Genomic DNA, 23,706 nt, shown 5'->3' with positions numbered 1-23,706 from the left:
CAAGCGCTTAATTAACGTAACAGTTTTTTGGTTTCTTGCTTATATCTCGAAAACAGTTACTCCTATCAATTTTTATCTTTCTACTAAAATTAAAGCTGATAAAATTTCCCACAAAATAGTAATTTGCATTTTTCATGTAGGACTAACCATAAGCGAGATATAAGTTTGAAAATAATTAATATTTGAAAAAAAAGTGTTTTAACAGAAAATGTCTTGGGATTTAAAATACACTTAATTTATTGGGTCCAATACTTTATTAGAAGAAAAAGGAGGTGACATAAAAGTCACTGAAGTCTTCAGAGTCGATTTTAAATGCTGCATTTTCGTCTTCGTCTCAAACATTGAAAACTGAATTACATTTTTGTTCAGTAAGAGTTACAGTTTTCTTATTGGTTTTTTGCTTATATCTCGAAAACTGTTACTCCTATCAATTTTTATCTTTCTTTCAAAATTGAAGCTGATAAAATTTCCAACAAAATCGTTATTTGTATTTTTCTTGTAGGACCAACCATAAGCGAGTTATAGAGTTGGATATAAATAATCTTTAACAAAAATTTTCTTTAAAATAAAATGTTTGAAAAACCGATATTAAACTAAATTAATTGGGTCTAACACTTTAGTAGAGGAAAAAGGAGAAGACATAAAGTTACCAAAGTCTTCAGAGTTGTTTTTAGTACTAAATTTGCTTATATGCAAGCGCTTAATTAAGGTAACAGTTTTTTGGTTTCTTGCTTATATCTCGAAAACAGTTACTCCTATCAATTTTTATCTTTTTACTAAAATTAAAGCTGATAAAATTTCCTACAATATAGTAATTTGCATTTTTCATGTTGGACTAACCATAAGCGAGATATAAGTTTGAAAATAATTAATATTTAAAAAAAAGTGTTTTAACAGAAAACGTCTTGGGATTTAAAATACACTTAATTTATTGGGTCCAATAGTTTATTAGAAGAAAAAGGAGGTGACATAAAAGTCACTGAAGTCTTCAGAGTCGATTTTAAATGCTGCATTTTCGTCTTCGTTTCAAACATTGAAAACTGAATTACATTTTTGTCCAGTAACAGTTACAGTTTTCTTATTGGTTTTTTGCTTATATCTCGAAAACTGTTATTCCAATTAATTTTTATCTTTATTTCAAAATTAATGCTGATAAAATTTCCTACAAAATCGTTATTTGCATTTTTCATGTAGGACCAACCATAAGCGAGTTATAGAGTTGGATATAAATAATATTTATCTACGATCATCAAATAATATAACCATTACTGTTGTGAAAGTTCCACTGTAAATTTTCATTTTATCCATCGACAAATTAAAAGAAGTCTCTGATTGGTTTTCACCCATGGGTAAAATTGACAGAATTTTTTATCCATTGGGATTGGAACCAATCAAAATTGAAAATATTGGAATTTTATATGTTCCACCACTTTTATGTTGGCAATTGTGTGCCGTAACCGCAGCAATATAACCAAACAAGCCAAATCAGCTGACAACAAAAACAAACAGCTAATTATTTAGTCGGAACTAGGAGTGAAATCTGTGATTGTTCAAGCAGTTTTTTGTGACAGAAAGTTATTTAAAATGTTGGAAGAAGAGAATGAAATGACCTGCACGCCACCTGACATTCGCAATATCGCAACGAGTGCAATAGAAAATCTTCTACCACAAAAATCGCGGCACAAATATGAGTGTGTTTATGAAAGGTTTTTAAAATGGCGCGCAGAAAAAAATACAACTTCTTTTTCTGAAAATATTATATTAAGTTATTTTGTGATGCTTGCAGAAAAGTATTCATCTTCTTCTCTTTGGAGTTACTACTCAATGCTTAAAAGTACGTTAGTCATTCGTCACGATATACATATTGAGAACTATAAAAAACTTCAAGCATTTTTGAAGCGCAAATCTGAGACATACAAACCTAAAAAATCGAAAACTTTATCTTCGGAAAATATAAAAGAGTTTATCGAGAAGGCACCAGATGAAAAATATCTTGTAACGAAGGTAAAAAACACAAACTGTTATATACAAATTATTAAATACCTGCATTTCTTCAAGGTGGCTGTAATAATGGGTATAATGGGTGCCTGCAGATCTCAAGAATTGCATGCAATGAAACTAGAGCACATCGATGATTTAGATCGAGCTTTGCTTGTCAAAATTCCCGATACCAAAAGTTACTCCTATCAATTTTTATCTTTTTACTAAAATTAAAGCTGATAAAATTTCCTACAAAATAGTTATTTGCATTTTTCTTGTAGGACCAAGCATAAGCGAGTTATAGAGATGAATATAAATAATATTTAACAAAAATTTGCTTTAAAATAAAATGTTTGAAATACTGTAATTAAACTAAATTAATTGTGTCTAACACTTTAGTCGTCATATTAATAACAATAACATTAATAATAATAATACTGATAGTACTAAATTTGCTTATATGCAAGCGCTTAATTAAGGCAACAGTTTCTTGCTTATATCTCGAAAACAGTTACTCCTATCAATTTTTATCTTTTTACAAAAATTAAAGCTGATAAAATTTCCTACAAAATAGTTATTTGCATTTTTCATGTAGAACTAACCATAAGCGAGATATAAGTTTGAAAATAATTATTAATTAAAAAAATGTGTTTTAACAGAAAATGTCTTGTGATTTATAATACACTTAATTTATTGGGTCTAATACTTTATTAGAAAAAGGAGGTGACATAAAAATCACTGAAGTCTTCAGAGTCGTTTTTAAATGCTGCATTTTTGTCTTAGTCTCAAATATTGAAAACTGATTTACATTTTTGTTCAGTAACAGTTACAGTTTTCTTATTGGTTTTTTGCTTATATCTCGAAACCAGTTACTCCTATCAATTTTTACCTTTTTTTCAAAATTAAAGCTGATAAAATTTCCTACAAAATAGTTAATTGCATTTTTTTTGTAGGACCAACCATAAGCGAGTTATAGAGTTGGATATAAATAATCTTTAACAAAAATTTGCTTTAAAATAAAATGTTTGAAAAACCAATATTAAACTAAATTAATTGGGTCTAACACTTTAGTAGAGGAAAAAAAAGACATAAAGTCACCAAAGTCTTCAGAGTTGTTTTTAGTACTAAATTTGCTTATATGCAAGCGCTTAATTAACGTAACAGTTTTTTGGTTTCTTGCTTATATCTCGAAAACAGTTACTCCTATCAATTTTTATCTTTCTACTAAAATTAAAGCTGATAAAATTTCCCACAAAATAGTAATTTGCATTTTTCATGTAGGACTAACCATAAGCGAGATATAAGTTAGAAAATAATTAATATTTAAAAAAAAGTGTTTTAACAGAAAACGTCTTGGGATTTAAAATACACTTAATTTATTGGGTCCAATAGTTTATTAGAAGAAAAAGGAGGTGACATAAAAGTCACTGAAGTCTTCAGAGTCGATTTTAAATGCTGCATTTTCGTCTTCGTCTCAAACATTGAAAACTGAATTACATTTTTGTCCAGTAACAGTTACAGTTTTCTTATTGGTTTTTTGCTTATATCTCGAAAACTGTTATTCCAATTAATTTTTATCTTTATTTCAAAATTAATGCTGATAAAATTTCCTACAAAATCGTTATTTGCATTTTTCATGTAGGACCAACCATAAGCGAGTTATAGAGTTGGATATAAATAATATTTATCTACGATCATCAAATAATATAACCATTACTGTTGTGAAAGTTCCACTGTAAATTTTCATTTTATCCATCGACAAATTAAAAGAAGTCTCTGATTGGTTTTCACCCATGGGTAAAATTGACAGAATTTTTTATCCATTGGGATTGGAACCAATCAAAATTGAAAATATTGGAATTTTATCTGTTCCACCACTTTTATGTTGGCAATTGTGTGCCGTAACCGCAGCAATATAACCAAACAAGCCAAATCAGCTGACAACAAAAACAAACAGCTAATTATTTAGTCGGAACTAGGAGTGAAATCTGTGATTGTTCAAGCAGTTTTTTGTGACAGAAAGTTATTTAAAATGTTGGAAGAAGAGAATGAAATGACCTGCACGCCACCTGACATTCGCAATATCGCAACGAGTGCAATAGAAAATCTTCTACCACAAAAATCGCGGCACAAATATGAGTGTGTTTATGAAAGGTTTTTAAAATGGCGCGCAGAAAAAAATACAACTTCTTTTTCTGAAAATATTATATTAAGTTATTTTGTGATGCTTGCAGAAAAGTATTCATCTTCTTCTCTTTGGAGTTACTACTCAATGCTTAAAAGTACGTTAGTCATTCGTCACGATATACATATTGAGAACTATAAAAAACTTCAAGCATTTTTGAAGCGCAAATCTGAGACATACAAACCTAAAAAATCGAAAACTTTATCTTCGGAAAATATAAAAGAGTTTATCGAGAAGGCACCAGATGAAAAATATCTTGTAACGAAGGTAAAAAACACAAACTGTTATATACAAATTATTAAATACCTGCATTTCTTCAAGGTGGCTGTAATAATGGGTATAATGGGTGCCTGCAGATCTCAAGAATTGCATGCAATGAAACTAGAGCACATCGATGATTTAGATCGAGCTTTGCTTGTCAAAATTCCCGATACCAAAAGTTACTCCTATCAATTTTTATCTTTTTACTAAAATTAAAGCTGATAAAATTTCCTACAAAATAGTTATTTGCATTTTTCTTGTAGGACCAAGCATAAGCGAGTTATAGAGATGAATATAAATAATATTTAACAAAAATTTGCTTTAAAATAAAATGTTTGAAATACTGAAATTAAACTAAATTAATTGTGTCTAACACTTTAGTCGTCATATTAATAACAATAACATTAATAATAATAATACTGATAGTACTAAATTTGCTTATATGCAAGCGCTTAATTAAGGCAACAGTTTCTTGCTTATATCTCGAAAACAGTTACTCCTATCAATTTTTATCTTTTTACAAAAATTAAAGCTGATAAAATTTCCTACAAAATAGTTATTTGCATTTTTCATGTAGAACTAACCATAAGCGAGATATAAGCTTGAAAATAATTATTAATTAAAAAAATGTGTTTTAACAGAAAATGTCTTGTGATTTATAATACACTTAATTTATTGGGTCTAATACTTTATTAGAAAAAGGAGGTGACATAAAAGTCACTGAAGTCTTCAGAGTCGTTTTTAAATGCTGCATTTTTGTCTTAGTCTCAAATATTGAAAACTGATTTACATTTTTGTTCAGTAACAGTTACAGTTTTCTTATTGGTTTTTTGCTTATATCTCGAAACCAGTTACTCCTATCAATTTTTACCTTTTTTCCAAAATTAAAGCTGATAAAATTTCCTACAAAATAGTTAATTGCATTTTTTTTGTAAGACCAACCATAAGCGAGTTATAGTGTTGGATATAAATAATCATTAACAAAAATTTGCTTTAAAATAAAATGTTTGAAAAACCGAAATTAAACTAAATAAATTGAGTCTAACACTTTAGTATAGGAAAAAGGAGAAGACATAAAAGTCACCAAAGTCTTGAGAGTCGTTTTTAGTCGTCATATTAATAACAATAACATTAATAATAATAATAATACTAATATTACTAAATTTGCTTATATGCAAGCGCTTAATTAAGGCAACAGTTTCTTGCTTATATCTCGAAAACAGTTACTCCTATCAATTTTTATCTTTTTACTAAAATTAAAGCTGATAAAATTTCCTACAAAATATTTATTTGCATTTTTTTGTAGGACCAACCATAAGCGAGTTATAGAGTTGGATATAAATAATATTTAACAAAAATTTGCTTTAAAATAAAATGTTTGAAAAACCGAAATTAAACTAAATTAATTGAGTCTAACACTTTAGTATAGGAAAAAGGAAAAGACATAAAAGTCACCAAAGTCTTCAGAGTCGTTGTTAGTCGTCACATTAATAACAATAACATTAATAATAATAATACTAATCGTACTAAATCTGCTTAAATTAAAGCTGATAAAATTTCCTACAAAATAGTTATTTGCGTTTTTTTGTAGGACCAACCATAAGCGAGTTATAGAGTTGGATATAAATAATCTTTAACAAAAATTTGCTTTAAAATAAAATGTTTGAAAAACCGAAATTAAACTAAATTAAGTGTGTCTAACACTTTAGTAGAGAAAAAAGGAGGAGACATAAAAGTCACTAAAGTCTTAGAGTTGTCTTTAGTCGTCATATTAATAACAATAACATTTATAATAACAATACTAGTAGTACTAAATTTGCTTATATGCAAGCGCTTAATTAAAGTAACAGTTTTTTTGTTTTTTGCTTATATCTCGAAAACAGTTACTCCTATCAATTTTTACTTTTTCACCAAAATTAAAGGTGATAAAATTTCCTACAAAATAGTTATTTGCATTTTTCATGTAGAACTAACCATAAGCGAGATATAAGTTTGAAAATAATTAATAATTAAAAAAAAGTGTTTTAACAGAAAATGTCTTGTGATTTAAAATACACTTAATTTATTGGGTTCAATACTTTATTAGAAGAAAAAAAAGGTGACATAAAAGTCACTGAAGTCTTTAGAGTCGTTTTTAAATGCTGCATTTTTGTCTTCGTCTCAAACATTGAAAACTGTATTACATTTTTGTTCAGTAACAGTTACAGTTTTCTTATTGGTTTTTTGCTTATATCTCAAAAACAGTTACTCCTATCAAATTTTATCTTTCTTTCAAAATTAAAGCTGATAAAATTTCCAACAAAATACTTATTTACATTTTTCTTGTAGGACCAAGCATAAACGAGTTATAGAGTTGGACATAAATAATATTTAACAAAAATTTGCTTTAAAATAAAATGCTTGAAAAACCGGAATTAAACTAAATTAATTGTGTCTAACACTTTAGTAGAGGAAAAAGGAGAAGACATAAAAGTCACTAAATGTTTCAGAGTCGTCTTTAGTCGTCATATTAATAACAATAACATTAATAATAATAATACTAATAGTACTAAATTTGCTTATATGCAAACGCTTAATTAAGGTAACAGTTTTTTGGTTTCTTGCTTATATCTCGAAAACAGTTACTCCTATCAATTTTTATCTTTTTTTCAAAATTAAAGCTGATAAAATTTCCTACAAAATAATTATTTGCATTTTTTTGTAGGACCAACCATTAGCGAGTTATAGAGTTGGATATAAATAATCTTTAACAAAAATTTGCTTTAAAATAAAATGTTTGAAAAACCGAAATTAAACTAAATTAAGACTAACACTTTAGTAGAGGAAAAAGGAGAAGACATAAAAGTCACCAAAGTCTTAAGAGTCGTTTTTAGTCGTCATATTAATAACAATAACATTAATATTGATAATACTAATATTACTAAATTTGCTTATATGCAAGCGCTTAACTAAGGTAACAGTTTTTTGGTTTCTTGCTTATATCTCGAAAACAGTTACTCCTATCAATTTTTGTTTTTTTACTAAAATTAAAGCTGATAAAATTTCCTACAAAATAGTAATTTGCATTTTTCATGTAGGACTAACCATAAGCGAGATATAAGTTTGAAAATAATTAATATTTAAAAAAAAAGTGCTTTAACAGAAAATGTCTTGTGATTTAAAATACACTTAATTTAATGGGTCCAATACTTTATTAGAAGAAAAAGGAGGAGACATAAAAGTCACTGAAGTCTTCAGAGTCGATTTTAAATGCTGCATTTTCGTCTTTGTCTCAAACATTGAAAACTGAATTACATTTTTGTTCAGTAACAGTTACAGTTTTCTTATTGGTTTTTTGCTTATATCTCGAAAACAGTTACTCCTATCACTTTTTATCTTTTTTTCAAAATTAAAGCTGATAAAATTTTCTACAAAATAGTTATTCGCATTTTTTTTGTAGGACCAACCATAAGTGAGTTATAGAGTTGGATATAAATAATCTTTAACAAAAATTTGCTTTAAATAAAATGTTTGAAAAACCGAAATTAAACTAAATTAATTAAGACTAACACTTTAGTAGAGGAAAAAGGAGAAGACATAAAAGTCACCAAAGTCTTGAGAGTCGTTTTTAGTAGTCATATTAATAACAATAACATTAATAATAATAATAATACTAATATTACTAAATTTGCTTATATGCAAGCGCTTAATTAAGGTAACAGTTTCTTGCTTATATCTCGAAAACAGTTACTCTTATCAATTTTTATCTTTTTACTAAAATTAAAGCTGATAAAATTTCCTACAAAATAGTTAATTGCATTTTTTATGTAGAACTAACCATAAGCGAGATATAAGTTTGAAAATAATTAATATTTAAAAAAAAAGTGCTTTAACAGAAAATGTCTTGTGATTTAAAATACACTTAATTTAATGGGTTCAATACTTTATTAGAAGAAAAAGGAGGTGACATAAAAGTCACCAAAGTCTTCAGAGTTGTTTTTAGTACTAAATTTGCTTATATGCAAGCCCTTAATTAAGGTAACAGTTTTCTGGTTTCTTGCTTATATCTCGAAAACAGTTACTCCTATCAATTTTTATCTTTTTACTAAAATTAAAGCTGATAAAATTTCCTACAAAATAGTTATTTGCATTTCTCATGTAGGACTAACCATAAGCGAGATATAAGTTTGATAATAATTAATATTTAAAAAGAAAGTGCTTTAACAGAAAATGCCTTGTGATTTAAAATACAATAAAAACATTTACTATACAAAAGTTATAATCGGTTTTTAATAATAATAATAATAATAATAATAGTAATAAAAGTAATAATAATAATAATAATAATAATAATAATAATAATAATAATAATAATAATAATAATAATAATAATAATAATAATAATACTTATAATAATGAATTTCTTTCTAAATTAAAGCTTAGTTTTTCTAAGGAAAAATGAAGCTTATTTTGTGTTATCTGAGCGTTTTCTCATTTCTATGCAAGAGATCATCTGTGATCTGTTTTTTAGGCAAGAAATTGTCTAAAATTAATAACTCATTTTAAAACTGGTAAAAAAACATTTACTATACAAAAGTTATAATCGGTTTTTAATAATAATAATATTAATAATAATAATAATAATAATAGTAATAATAATAATAAAAATAATAGTAATAATAATAATAATAATAATAAAAATAATAATAATAGTAGTAATAAAAGTAAGCTTAGTTTTCTAAGCAAAAATGAAGCTTATTTTGTGTTATATGAGCTTTTCTCATTTCTATGCAAAAGATCATGTGTGATCTGTGTTTTTAGGCAATCTAAACCATTTGATAGTTTTTAGGCAAGAAATTGGCTAAAATTAATAACTCATTTTAAAACTGGTATAAAAACATTTACTATACAAAAGTTAATAATAATAATAATAATAATAATAATAATAATAATAATAATAATAATAATAATAATAATAATAATAATAATAATACTAATAATAATAATAATAACAATAATAATAATAATAATAATAGTAATAGTAACAAAAGTAATAAAAATAATAATACTTTTAATAAGGAAAAATGGAGCTTATTTTGTGTGTTACATGAGCGTTTTCTCATTTCTATGCAAAAGATCATGTGTGATCTGTGTTTTTAGGCAATCTAAGCCATTTAATAGTTTTTTATATTTAACAAAAATTTGCATTAAAATAAAATGTTTGAAAAACTGAAATTAAACTAAATTAAGTGTGTCTAACACTTTAGTAGAGAAAAAAGGAGGAGACATAAAAGTCACTAAAGTCTTAGAGTTGTCTTTAGTCGTCATTTTAATAACAATAACATTTATAATAACAATACTAGTAGTACTAAATTTGCTTATATGCAAGCGCTTAATTAAGGTAACAGTTTTTTTGTTTTTTGCTTATATCTCGAAAACAGTTACTCCTATCAATTTTTACTTTTTCACCAAAATTAAGGTGATAAAATTTCCTACAAAATAGTTATTTGCATTTTTCATGTAGAACTAACCATAAGCGAGATATAAGTTTGAAAATAATTAATAATTAAAAAAATGTGTTTAACAGAACATGTCTTGTGATTTATAAAATACACTTAATTTATTGGGTCTAATACTGTATTAGAAGAAAAAGGAGGTGACATAAAAGTCACTGAAGTCTTCAGAGTCGTTTTTAAATGCTGCATTTTTGTCTTCGTCTCAAACACTGAAAACTGAATTACATTTTTGTTCAGTAACAGTTACAGTTTTCTTATTGGTTTTTTGCTTATATCTCGAAAACAGTTACTCCTATCAAATTTTATCTTTCTTTCAAAATTATAGCTGATAAAATTTCCAACAAAATAGTTATTTACATTTTTCTTGTAGGACCAAGCATAAACGAGTTATAGAGTTGGATATAAATAATATTTAACAAAAATTTGCTTTAAAATAAAATGCTTGAAAAACTTGAATTAAACTAAATTAATTGTGTCTAACACTTTAGTAGAGGAAAAAGGAGAAGACATAAAAGTCACTAAATGTTTCAGAGTCGTCTTTAGTCGTCATATTAATAACAATAACATTAATAATAATAATACTAATAGTACTAAATTTGCTTATATGCAAACGCTTAATTAAGGTAACAGTTTTTTGGTTTCTTGCTTATATCTCGAAAACAGTTACTCCTATCAATTTTTATCTTTTTTTCAAAATTAAGGCTGATAAAATTTCCTACAAAATTGTTATTTGCATTTTTTTGTAGGACCAACCATAAGCGAGTTATAGAGTTGGATATAAATAATCTTTAACAAAAATTTGCTTTAAAATAAAATGTTTGAAAAACCGAAATTAAACTAAATTAAGTGTGTCTAACACTTTAGTAGAGAAAAAAGGAGGAGACATAAAAGTCACTAAAGTCTTAGAGTTGTCTTTAGTCGTCATTTTAATAACAATAACATTTATAATAACAATACTAGTAGTACTAAATTTGCTTATATGCAAGCGCTTAATTAAGGTAACAGTTTTTTTGTTTTTTGCTTATATCTCGAAAACAGTTACTCCTATCAATTTTTACTTTTTCACCAAAATTAAGGTGATAAAATTTCCTACAAAATAGTTATTTACATTTTTCATGTAGAACTAACCATAAGCGAGATATAAGTTTGAAAATAATTAATAATTAAAAAAATGTGTTTAACAGAAAATGTCTTGTGATTTATAAAATACACTTAATTTATTGGGTCTAATACTGTATTAGAAGAAAAAGGAGGTGACATAAAAGTCACTGAAGTCTTCAGAGTCGTTTTTAAATGCTGCATTTTTGTCTTCGTCTCAAACATTGAAAACTGAATTACATTTTTGTTCAGTAACAGTTACAGTTTTCTTATTGGTTTTTTGCTTATATCTCGAAAACAGTTACTCCTATCAAATTTTATCTTTCTTTCAAAATTATAGCTGATAAAATTTCCAACAAAATAGTTATTTACATTTTTCTTGTAGGACCAAGCATAAACGAGTTATAGAGTTGGATATAAATAATATTTAACAAAAAATTGCTTTAAAATAAAATGCTTGAAAAACTTGAATTAAACTAAATTAATTGTGTCTAACACTTTAGTAGAGGAAAAAGGAGAAGACATAAAAGTCACTAAATGTTTCAGAGTCGTCTTTAGTCGTCATATTAATAACAATAACATTAATAATAATAATACTAATAGTACTAAATTTGCTTATATGCAAACGCTTAATTAAGGTAACAGTTTTTTGGTTTCTTGCTTATATCTCGAAAACAGTTACTCCTATCAATTTTTATCTTTTTTTCAAAATTAAAGCTGATAAAATTTCCTACAAAATTGTTATTTGCATTTTTTTGTAGGACCAACCATAAGCGAGTTATAGAGTTGGATATAAATAATCTTTAACAAAAATTTGCTTTAAAATAAAATGTTTGAAAAACCGAAATTAAACTAAATTAAGTGTGTCTAACACTTTAGTAGAGAAAAAAGGAGGAGACATAAAAGTCACTAAAGTTATAGAGTTGTCTTTATTCGTCATATTAATAACAATAACATTTATAATAACAATATTAGTAGTACTAAATTTGCTTATATGCAAGCGCTTAATTAAGGTAACAGTTTTTTTGTTTTTTGCTTATATCTCGAAAACAGTTACTCCTATCAATTTTTACTTTTTCACCAAAATTAAAGGTGATAAAGTTTCCTACAAAATAGTTATTTGCGTTTTTCATGTAGAACTAACCATAAGCGAGATATAAGTTTGAAAATAATTAATAATTAAAAAAAAGTGTTTTAACAGAAAATGTCTTGTGATTTAAAATACACTTAATTTATTGGGTTCAATACTTTATTAGAAGAAAAAGGAGGTGACATAAAAGTCACTGAAGTCTTCAGAGTCGTTTTTAAATGCTGCATTTTTGTCTTCGTCTCAAACATTGAAAACTGAATTACATTTTTGTTCAGTAACAGTTACAGTTTTCTTATTGGTTTTTTGCTTATATCTCGAAAACAGTTACTCCTATCAAATTTTATCTTTCTTTCAAAATTAAAGCTGATAAAATTTCCAACAAAATAGTTATTTACATTTTTCTTGTAGGACCAACCATAAGCGAGTTATAGAGTTGGATATAAATAATCTTTAACAAAAATTTGCTTTAAAATAAAATGTTTGAAAAACCGAAATTAAACTAAATTAAGACTAACACTTTAGTAGAGGAAAAAGGAGAAGACATAAAAGTCACCAAAGTCTTAAGAGTCGTTTTTAGTCGTCATATTAATAACAATAACATTAATATTAATAATACTAATATTACTAAATTTGCTTATATGCAAGCGCTTAATTAAGGTAACAGTTTTTTGGTTTCTTGCTTATATCTCGAAAACAGTTACTCCTAGCAATTTTTATCTTTTTACTAAAATTAAAGCTGATAAAATTTCCTACAAAATAGTAATTTGCATTTTTTATGTAGGACTAACCATAAGCGAGATATAAGTTTAAAAATAATTAATATTTAAAAAAAAAGTGCTTTAACAGAAAATGTCTTGTGATTTAAAATACACTTAATTTAATGGGTCCAATACTTTATTAGAAGAAAAAGGAGGAGACATAAAAGTCACTGAAGTCTTCAGAGTCGATTTTAAATGCTGCATTTTCGTCTTTGTCTCAAACATTGAAAACTGAATTACATTTTTGTTCAGTAACAGTTACAGTTTTCTTATTGGTTTTTTGCTTATATCTCGAAAACAGTTACTCCTATCACTTTTTATCTTTCTTTCAAAATTAAAGCTGATAAAATTTTCTACAAAATAGTTATTCGCATTTTTTTTTGTAGGACCAACCATAAGCGAGTTATAGAGTTGGATATAAATAATCTTTAACAAAAATTTGCTTTAAAATAAAATGTTTGAAAAACCGAAATTAAACTAAATTAATTAAGACTAACACTTTAGTAGAGGAAAAAGGAGAAGACATAAAAGTCACCAAAGTCTTGAGAGTCGTTTTTAGTAGTCATATTAATAACAATAACATTAATAATAAAAATAATACTAATATTACTAAATTTGCTTATATGCAAGCGCTTAATTAAGGTAACAGTTTCTTGCTTATATCTCGAAAACAGTTACTCTTATCAATTTTTATCTTTTTTTCAAAATTAAAGCTGATAAAATTTCCTACAAAATAGTTATTTGCGTTTTTCATGTAGGACTAACCATAAGCGAGATATAAGTTTGATAATAATTAATATTTAAAAAGAAAGTGCTTTAACAGAAAATGCCTTGTGATTTAAAATACAATAAAAACATTTACTATACAAAAGTTATAATCGGTTTTTAATAATAATAATAATACTAATAATAATAATAGTAATAAAAGTAATAATAATAATAATAATAATAATTATAATAATAATAATAATAATAATACTTATAATAATGAATTTCTTTCTAAATTAAAGCTTAGTTTTTCTAAGGAAAAATAAAGCTTATTTTGTGTTATCTGAGCGTTTTCTCATTTCTATGCAAGAGATCATCTGTGATCTGTGTTTTTAGGCAAGAAATTGTCTAAAATTAAAAACTCATTTTAAAACTGGTATAAAAACATTTACTATACAAAAGTTATAGTCGGTTTTTAATAATAATAATATTACTAATTATTTTAATATTAATTTAGTTTAATTTCGGTTTTTCAAACATTTTGTTTTATATCAAATTTTTGTTAAAGATTATATATATCCAACTCTATAACTCGCTTATGGTTGGTCCTACAAAACAAATGCAAAAAACTATTTTGTAAAAAATTTTATCAGCTTTAATTTTGAAAGAAAGATAAAAATTGATAGGAGTAACTGGTTTCGAGATATAAGCAAAAAACCAATAAGAAAACTGTAACTGTTACTGAACAAAAATGTAATTCAGTATTTAATGTTTGAGACGAAGACGAAAATGCAGCATATACTGTCACCTCCTTTTTCTTCTAATTAAGTATTGGACCCAATAAATTAAGTGTATTTTAAATCACAAGACATTTTCTGTTAAAGCACATTTTTTTTAATTATTAATCATTTTCAAACTTATATCTTGCTTATGGTTAGTTCTACATGAAAAATGCAAATAACGATTTTGAAGGAAATTTTATCAGCTTTAATTTTGGTAAAAAGGTAAAAATTGATAGGAGTAACTGTTTTCGAGATATAAGCAAGAAACTGTTACATTAATTAAGCGCTTGCATATAAGCAAATTTAGTAATATTAGTATTATTATTATTAATGTTATTGTTATTAATATGACGACTAAAAACGACTCTCAAGACTTTGGTGACTTTTATGTCTTCTCCTTTTTCCTCAACTAAAGTGTTAGTCTTAATTAATTTAGTTTAATTTCGGTTTTTCAAACATTTTATTTTAAAGCAAATTTTTGTTAAAGATTATTTATATCCAACTCTATAACTCGCTTATGGTTGGTCCTACAAGAAAAATGTAAATAACTATTTTGTTGGAAATTTTATCAGCTTTAATTTTGAAAGAAAGATAAAATTTGATAGGAGTAACTGTTTTCGAGATATAAGCAAAAAACCAATAAGAAAACTGTAACTGTTACTGAACAAAAATGTAATTCAGTTTTCAATGTTTGAGACGAAGACAAAAATGCAGCATTTAAAAACGACTCTGAAGACTTCAGTGACTTTTATGTCACCTTCTTTTTTTTCTAATAAAGTATTGAACCCAATAAATTAAGTGTATTTTAAATCACAAGACATTTTTTGTTAAAACACTTTTTTTTAATTATTAATTATTTTCAAACTTATATCTCGCTTATGGTTAGTTCTACATGAAAAATGCAAATAACTATTTTGTAGGAAATTTTATCACCTTTAATTTTGGTGAAAAAGTAAAAATTGATAGGAGTAACTGCTTTCGAGATATAAGCAAAAAACAAAAAAACTGTTACCTTAATTAGGCGCTTGCATATAAGCAAATTTAGTACTACTAGTATTGTTATTATAAATGTTATTGTTGTTAATATGACGACTAAAGACAACTCTAAGACTATAGTGACTTTTATGTCTCCTCCTTTTTCCTCTACTAAAGTGTTAGACACAATTAATTTAGTTTAATTTCAGTTTTTCAAACATTTTATTTTAAAGCAAATTTTTGTTAAATATTAAAAACTATAAAATGGCTTAGATTGCCTAAAAACACAGATCACACATGATCTTTTGCATAGAAATGAGAAAACGCTCATGTAACACACAAAATAAGCTCCATTTTTTCTTATTAAAAGTATTATTATTATTATTACTTATGTTACTATTACTAATATTATTATTATTATTATTATTATTATTATTATTATTATTATTATTATTATTATTATTACTATTATTTTTATTATTATTATTATTATTATTATTATTATTATTATTATTATTATTAATATTATTATTATTAAAAACCGATTATAACTTTTGTATAGTAAATGTTTTTATACCAGTTTTAAAATGAGTTATTAATTTTAGACAATTTCTTGCCTAAAAACACAGATCACAGATGATCTCATGCATAGAAATGAGAAAACGCTCAGATAACACAAAATAAGCATCATTTTTGCTTAGAAAAACTAAGCTTTAATTTAGAAAGAAATTCATTATTATAAGTATTATTATCATTATTATTATTATTATTATTATTATTATTATTATTATTATTATTATTATTATTATTATTATTATTATTATTATTATTATCATTATTATTATTATTATTATTATTAACTTTTGTATAGTAAATGTTTTTATACCAGTTTTAAAATGAGTTATTAATTTTATTCAATTTCTTGCCTAAAAACACAGATCACAGATGATCTCTTGCATAGAAATGAGAAAACGCTCATATAACACACAAAATAAGCTTCATTTTTGCTTAGAAAACTAAGCTTACTTTTATTACTATTATTATTATTATTACTATTATTATTATTATTATTATTATTATTATTAACTTTTGTATAGTAAATGTTTTTATACCAGTTTCAAAATGAGTTATTAATTTTAGACAATTTCTTGCCTAAAAACACAGATCACAGATGATTTCTTGCATAGAAATGAGAAAACGCTCATATAACACACAAAATAAGCTTCATTTTTGCTTAGAAAACTAAGCTTACTTTTATTACTATTATTATTTTCATTATTATTATTATTAATATTATTATTATTATTACTATTATTATTATTATTATTATTATTATTATTGTTATTATTATTATTAAAAACTTATATTAAACAGACAGAAAACGTCGTATTCTGACAAAAAAACGAATTACGTTATAGACTTGACGAGAACGGCGTATCTCGGACTCTTATAGGACTCTTATAGGGTCAAAAAGTATCAGTGTGGATTAAAACAAATTATTTTTGTTGAGTCTCAGTCTGAATTGTTTATCAGTTCAAACAAAAACTGCTTATTTTAGACGATCTTTTGCTTTGAACAAGAAAACTTACGTCGAACAGACTAAAAAGGTATTAATCTGGCATAAAAGAGCAATTTATGTATCACTTTGAATAAAGGCAGCTAATCCTATTCGTTTCATTGCTTAAAATAGACAAAATTGTTAATAAATCTAACAAAAACGCTGTATTCTAGCACAAAATACTAATTACATTATAGTTTCGACGAGAATAGCTTATTTGGAATGATTCTATGCTTCCAAACGAGTAAATTTTTATTAAACAGATGCCAAACATCATGTTTTGTCCTATAAAGACATTTTATATTGCAGTTTGTTTTAAAACAAAATATTTTCGTTGATTCTTTGTTAGAAGCAGCAAACCTAACATTAAAGAATCTGAAAACTTTGTATTCGGACACAAACCACCGAATTTTGTATCAGTTTAGACAAAAACGGTTGATTTTCGACAATATTTTGCTTTGAACAAGAAAACTTATATCAAACTGACTAAAAACGTCTTATTTTAGCACAAAACAAAAGATTTGCGTTATAGTCTTAACGAGAGTTGTTAATTTCAAACGGTTCTATGCTTTGAAACGAGTAAACTTTCACTGTACAGCGGAAAAACATCTTATTTCGCCTTTTAAAAACGATTCATGCCACAATTTGGATAAAAACCAATTATTTTCGTTAATTCATTGTTACAAACATGAAACCTTACATCAAAGTAACTGAAAACCCCTTATTCAGGCACAGAAATTCGAATTACGTTTCAGTCTGGACAAAAACTGCTTACTTTAGACGATCCTTTGTTTTAAATACAAAAACTTACATTAAAAAGATTAAATACGTCTTATTCTGGCTGAAAACTGCAAATTATATATTACTCTAGATAAAAGCAATTTATCCTGATTACTCCTTTCCTTAGAATAGAGTAAACTTGTATAAAACTTAATGAAAACTTTAAATTTCGTCTCAAAGAAATAATTTACGTTATAGTTTTGACCAGCACTGTTTATTTCAAACGATTTTATGATTCGAAACTAATGAACTTTTATGGGGCAGATGCAAAACCACATATTACCATATAAAGCGTTGTTTTAAAGCAAATTATTACCTTTTGCAACAAGAAATTTCACGTCAAAGAAACTGAAAACATCGTATCCATGCACAAATATCGAATTACGTATCAGTTTAGGCAAATACAGCTTATTTTAAACGATTCCTTGCTATAAACAAGAAAAATTTTATCAAACATATTGAAAATGTCTTATTCTCGAAAATAAGAGCAAATTATGTATCAGTTTTAACAAAAGCGGATTACTCTGTTTGATTCTATGCTTAGGGTAGAGTAAACTACTATAAAACGTAATGAAAACTCTATATTCAAGCTCAAAAGAACAAATTACGTTATAGTTTTGATAAAAAAAATTATTTCGGACGACTACATATTTCGAAGTAAGCAAACTTTAATTGAACAAGTGCAAAAGCTAATACTTTGCTTTAAAATAACGATTTATGTGGTAATATGGTATTTTGCATCTGTCCTATAAAAGTTTACTCGTTTCGCTCCATTGAATCATTCGAAATAAATTATTTTGACACAACAACAACGAAAATAATTTGTTTTTGTTTAAACTGTAACATAAGTCGTTTTTATAAAACGAACTAAGACGTTTGGCATCTGTTTGTGAAAGTTTTCTCGTTTGGGGGCATAAAATCGTTTGAAATTAAGAGTTCACAGTTTGGATTAAAACCAATGATTTTCGTTTATTCATTGTTACAAACAAGAAACCTTACATCAAAGAAACTGAAAACCTCTTATTCAGGCCCAGAAAATCAAATTACGTTTCAGTCTGGACACAAATTGCTTATTTTAGACGATTCTTTCTTTTGAACACGAAAACTTACATTAAAAAGATTAAAAACGTCTTATTCTGGCTCAAAACTGCAAATTATGTATTACTTTGGATAAAAGCACTTTATCCTGATTACTCCTTTGCTTAGAATAGAGCAAACTTGTAGTATAAAGCTTAATGAAAACTTTAAATTTCGTCTCAAAGATATAATTTACGTTTAGTTTTGACCAGAACTGTTAATTTCAAACGATTTTATGCCCCCAAACGAGAAAACTTTCACTAAACAGATGCCAAACGTCTTAGTTCGTTTTATATAAACGACATGTTACAGTATAAACAAATAATTATTTTCGTTGTTGTGTCAAAATAATTTATTTCGAATGATTCAATGGAGCGAAACGAGTAAACTTTTATAGTACAGATGCAAAATACCATATTACCACATAAATCGTTATTTTAAAGCAAAGTATTAGCTTTTGCACTTGTTCAATTTTTTTTTCTCAAAGCTATAACGTAATTTGTTTTTTTGAGCTTGAATATAAAGTTTTCATTACGTTTTATAGTAGTTTACTCTAAGCATAGAATCAAACAGAGTAATCCGCTTTTGTTAAAACTGATACATAATTTGCTCTTATTTTCAAGAATAAGACATTTTCAATATGTTTGAAAAAATTTTTCTTGTTTATAGCAAGGAATCGTTTAAAATAAGCTGTGTTTGCCTAAACTGATACGTAATTCGATATTTGTGCATGGATACCATGTTTTCAGTTTCTTTGACGTGAAATTTCTTGTTGCAAAAGGTAATATCATTGCGAGCGCGATGTCTGACGGTGCAGACGCATCCGGGCAGGCTCTCTGCAAGAAATGTAAAAAGCAAACTAACAGTGGCCTCAAATGTATTACATGTGGAGCCAATTATCATACAAGTTGTGCTAAGCTTATAAAAAAAGCCAAGTTTATAAACGATAACGAAGTTAACTGTTGTGCTGTGAGTGATACCGGCGAAATTAGTGATTGCGAATCTCTTGCTCAAAGTGAAGATACGTTTAGCTCCCTCAGGAACGAAATCAAGTACCTCAAGACAATTATCGATCACAAAGATGTAATCATCAAGGAATTAGATGAAAAAATCCACCTTCTTAAAGTCAATGCAGCGCTCATAGAGGTAATCGAAGGCCAACTTAAAAACGATCGCGATAATGGAAGAGAAGTTCGCGAAAAAGTGAATGCAGGTAAACAAGCCTGGCTTATCAACAGCGATGAACCTCCGAAAGTACCTTTCAACTTGCAACGTCCTGCGACGATGATGGATAAGGGTTTGCCAAATTCCAAAAACCTGACAAAAAATAGGGACAGAACATTTCCTCCCACATTACAAGTAACAATTCCTTCAACTTCCGGAGTCTCTACTGCTGATACCAACACAAAAACGCCGCAGAGTGATAAAGAGGACGGCTTCATTCTGGTCCAAAACAAAAAAAAGAAGGCATCCGCGTCTACCAAAGTGGCCCCACAGAGCTTACAAGCAACTAAACCGATCTCGGGAGCTTCTAGAAAAAAACCAATGATTGGCTCATCAGCCAGTACTGTTTTAAAAAGCGTTCCTAAATCAGCTCATCTTCACTTGTCTAGATTAGATCCGGACACCAAGGTCGAGAATATCCTGGACTATATCAAGCCCCATGTGTCCATAGCAAACTGCGAAAGACTACAATCGAAAAATCCAACCCTATACTCGTCATTCAAGCTATCTGTGCCACTAGGAGAACTTGAGCAAGTCATGAATTCTTCCATCTGGCCCTGTGGAGTTACTATAAATCGTTTTTTCTTCAGGCGCCCCCAAAACAACAATCCACCAAACCAGAGTGTAGTGGCGTAACTGTGTTAAATTTATATCACCTTAATATTCAAAGCTTAAAAAACAAAATTTTAGATCTAGAAGCCTTTTTGCTGTCCGATGGCCCTTTTGAAGTACTATGTATCAATGAGCATTGGATGGCGGCTAATGAAATCGAGGTTCTTAAATTAGGAAATTATTGTACAGTTTCTAGCTTTTGCAGAACTTTGCGCTATCATGGTGGAGTAAGTATTTTTGTTCATAATTCCATGACTCATTGCAAATCTTTGAGTTTTGATAGTATTGAGTTTGATTTTGAAGTTTCTGGATGTTTATTAAATGACAACTTAAATGTAGTTACATTGTATCGTTCACCTTCGGGGAATTTTGATGTTTTTTTGAAAAAATTAAATTTAATGCTTTCGTCTTTAACCAAAACCAATAATAAAATTATTGTAACAGGCGATTTCAATGTGAAATTTGGCACTTCGGATAAGCTTGCTGTTGCTTTGGTTAATACATTTCTTTCATATGGTTTATACTCAACTGTTTTTACTCCAACTCGAGGAAATTCCTGCCTAGATAACATTTTCACTAACTTTCAAATCAATGATTATCAAGTAACAACTCATGATCCAGGATTATCTGATCATTGTGGTGTATGTATGAGTGTCTTTGTTCCTACTTCGTCTCTAGTGGCAAATGAAAGTTCTAATACCAAATATAGACCTATAACTGCTTTAGGATTATTCCACCTATATAACTTTATTGAAAATATCAACTGGGATTTTATCAACAATACTAACAATGATGTTGAAGACTTATTTACTCAATTTAACAGTATTCTAGTACATTATGTATCTATTTGTTTTCCTGAAAAAATTTTATCCACTCGAGCATCAAAAAATTGCTTTAATGACAATTTGCGATCTTTACGTAACATGCAAACTCTGCTTTTTCAACTTCAAAACAAACAGATTATTGATAAAGAGGTTTACACTGATTTTAGAAAATTCTATCGCAGTGAAATTGCAAAAGCTATAGTTAAATTTCATGATAACATGATCAACAACGTCCCTAACAAACAAAAAGCATTGTGGGATATTGTCAACACAAAGAGAAAAAATTCTGTTAAATTGCCTACGAATCTGTCGCCTGACACTATCAATAACTATTTCACTAACATTGCTGCCAATACAATTAACGCGTTACCCAAAACATCAAATATTTTAACATCGTTTGAAACTGACTCTCGATTTTCTTTCCATGAAGTTACTTATAATGAAGTTAGGGATGCCATTAATCATTTGAAGAAATCTAATAGTTGTGATGCCTACAATATTAGTTCAAAAATTCTAAAATCTTTAGTAAATCTTATAGTTATTCCTTTGACTAAAATCATTAATAGGTGTATTAGAGAAAGTATATTTCCAGCAGTTCTAAAAACTTCCAAAGTTGTACCGGTTTTTAAGAAAGGAGATCCGAATGACATCAGTAATTATAGACCTATTTCTCTAGTGCCTATCTTAGCAAAGGTTTTTGAGTTTATTTTAAAAAAGCAAATCAACTCGTATTTTGAGAATAATAGTCTCTACTCGCAGTTCCAATTTGGTTTTAGATGCAATCACTCAACATCCCTAGCTATTAACTACCTTAGTGAAAAAATTTTGTCTAGTTTTGAAAATAAGGAAAATACCTATGTTTGCTGTTTGGACTTAACAAAAGCATTTGATTGTGTTGAGCATGGTATATTGTTACAAAAATTAAAATCATATGGATTCTGTGTCAGAAGTATTAGTTTGATGAATTCATACTTAATAAATAGATGTCAGTTCGTTTCTGCTCACAATATTAATTCCAATAAAATGGAAATTAAATTTGGTGTACCGCAAGGATCGGTCCTAGGACCGACTCTATTTCTCATCTTTATAAATGACCTGCCACTTTCTATTAAAGATACTAATTTCTTACTGTTTGCTGACGACACCACTATCTATAGCGCTTTTGATTTAAAAGAGGCTCTGGATCACATAAAAACTTGTGTTGAAACCAAAATTAAAGACTGGTTTATTGGTAACAAACTTACCGTTAATTGTGCCAAAACTCAAGAAATTATTTTTTCCTTAAACAAATCATTTATTACCCCTTCTTATATTAAGCTGTTAGGTGTTTTTCTGGATTGTGGATTGACTTGGGAAACTCATTGCGACTACTTAGTTACTAAACTTTCTAAAAAATTGTTCTTGTTTAGGCAGTTGGTATCTACCTTATCGACTAAAACTTTATTATCAGTTTATCATGCCATATTTCACAGTGTTCTTTCATATGCCATCCTTGCTTGGGGTCATTCGCCACATACAGCTAAATTATTCAAAATACAAAGAAAATGTATCAGAATTATTGCTGGCTGTCACTATCAGAGTGACTGTCGTCAATATTTCAGAAACTTCAAAATTTTAACGGTTCCCTGCACTTATATTTTGCAATGTCTTCTATATACTCATCAAAACTTAAACAAATATGATTCGTTTGATCATACATACTCCACCAGATTCCGGCATTTACTCAGACCAAATTTTCTGCGATTATCACGTACTAGAAACAGCACAAGTTATTACTGTATTAAATTATTTAACATGTTACCTGACACCTATAAAAACCTCGAGTTCAAGGCTTTTAAAAACTGTGTTAAATCTTTCCTGCTACAAGAGGCATTTTACTCTGTTGATGAATTCAGTAATTATTTTTGTAAAATGTCATCTTAACTAAGTTTTCTTATATAATTATTATTATCTGCTTTTGTAAACGGTTAAAGTGTATTTTCTTGTTTTCTCTTCTTTTCTTGGTGACGTATGTAAGATACTTTGTATTTATAACATCAATAAAACATTATCATCATTATCATCATCATAATAATTTGCTTTAAAACAACGCTTTATATGGTAATATGTGGTTTTGCATCTGCCCCATAAAAGTTCATTAGTTTCGAATCATAAAATCGTTTGAAATAAACAGTGCTGGTCAAAACTATAACGTAAATTATTTCTTTGAGACGAAATTTAAAGTTTTCATTAAGTTTTATACAAGTTTACTCTATTCTAAGTAAAGGAGTAATCAGGATAAATTGCTTTTATCTAGGGT

The 23,706-nt window shown here is 27.2% G+C and overlaps 1 long non-coding RNA gene across 1 annotated transcript; it reads right to left on the bottom strand.

Moving 5' to 3' along the window:
• Positions 1-22,651: 22,651 nt before the first annotated feature.
• On the bottom strand, positions 22,652-23,453 carry LOC135267420 (uncharacterized). Its single transcript, XR_010335847.1, has 2 exons — positions 23,209-23,453; positions 22,652-23,160 (listed from the first exon to the last, which is right to left on the bottom strand). It is a non-coding gene; the product is annotated as an uncharacterized LOC135267420 (long non-coding RNA).
• Positions 23,454-23,706: the final 253 nt, after the last annotated feature.

This window comes from Tribolium castaneum, unplaced genomic scaffold, assembly GCF_031307605.1.
Source record: "Tribolium castaneum strain GA2 unplaced genomic scaffold, icTriCast1.1 ptg000022l, whole genome shotgun sequence".
Lineage (NCBI taxonomy): Eukaryota > Metazoa > Arthropoda > Insecta > Coleoptera > Tenebrionidae > Tribolium > Tribolium castaneum.
Note: the sequence above shows the minus strand (reverse complement) of the source record. Positions and strands in the feature narration are given on the sequence as shown.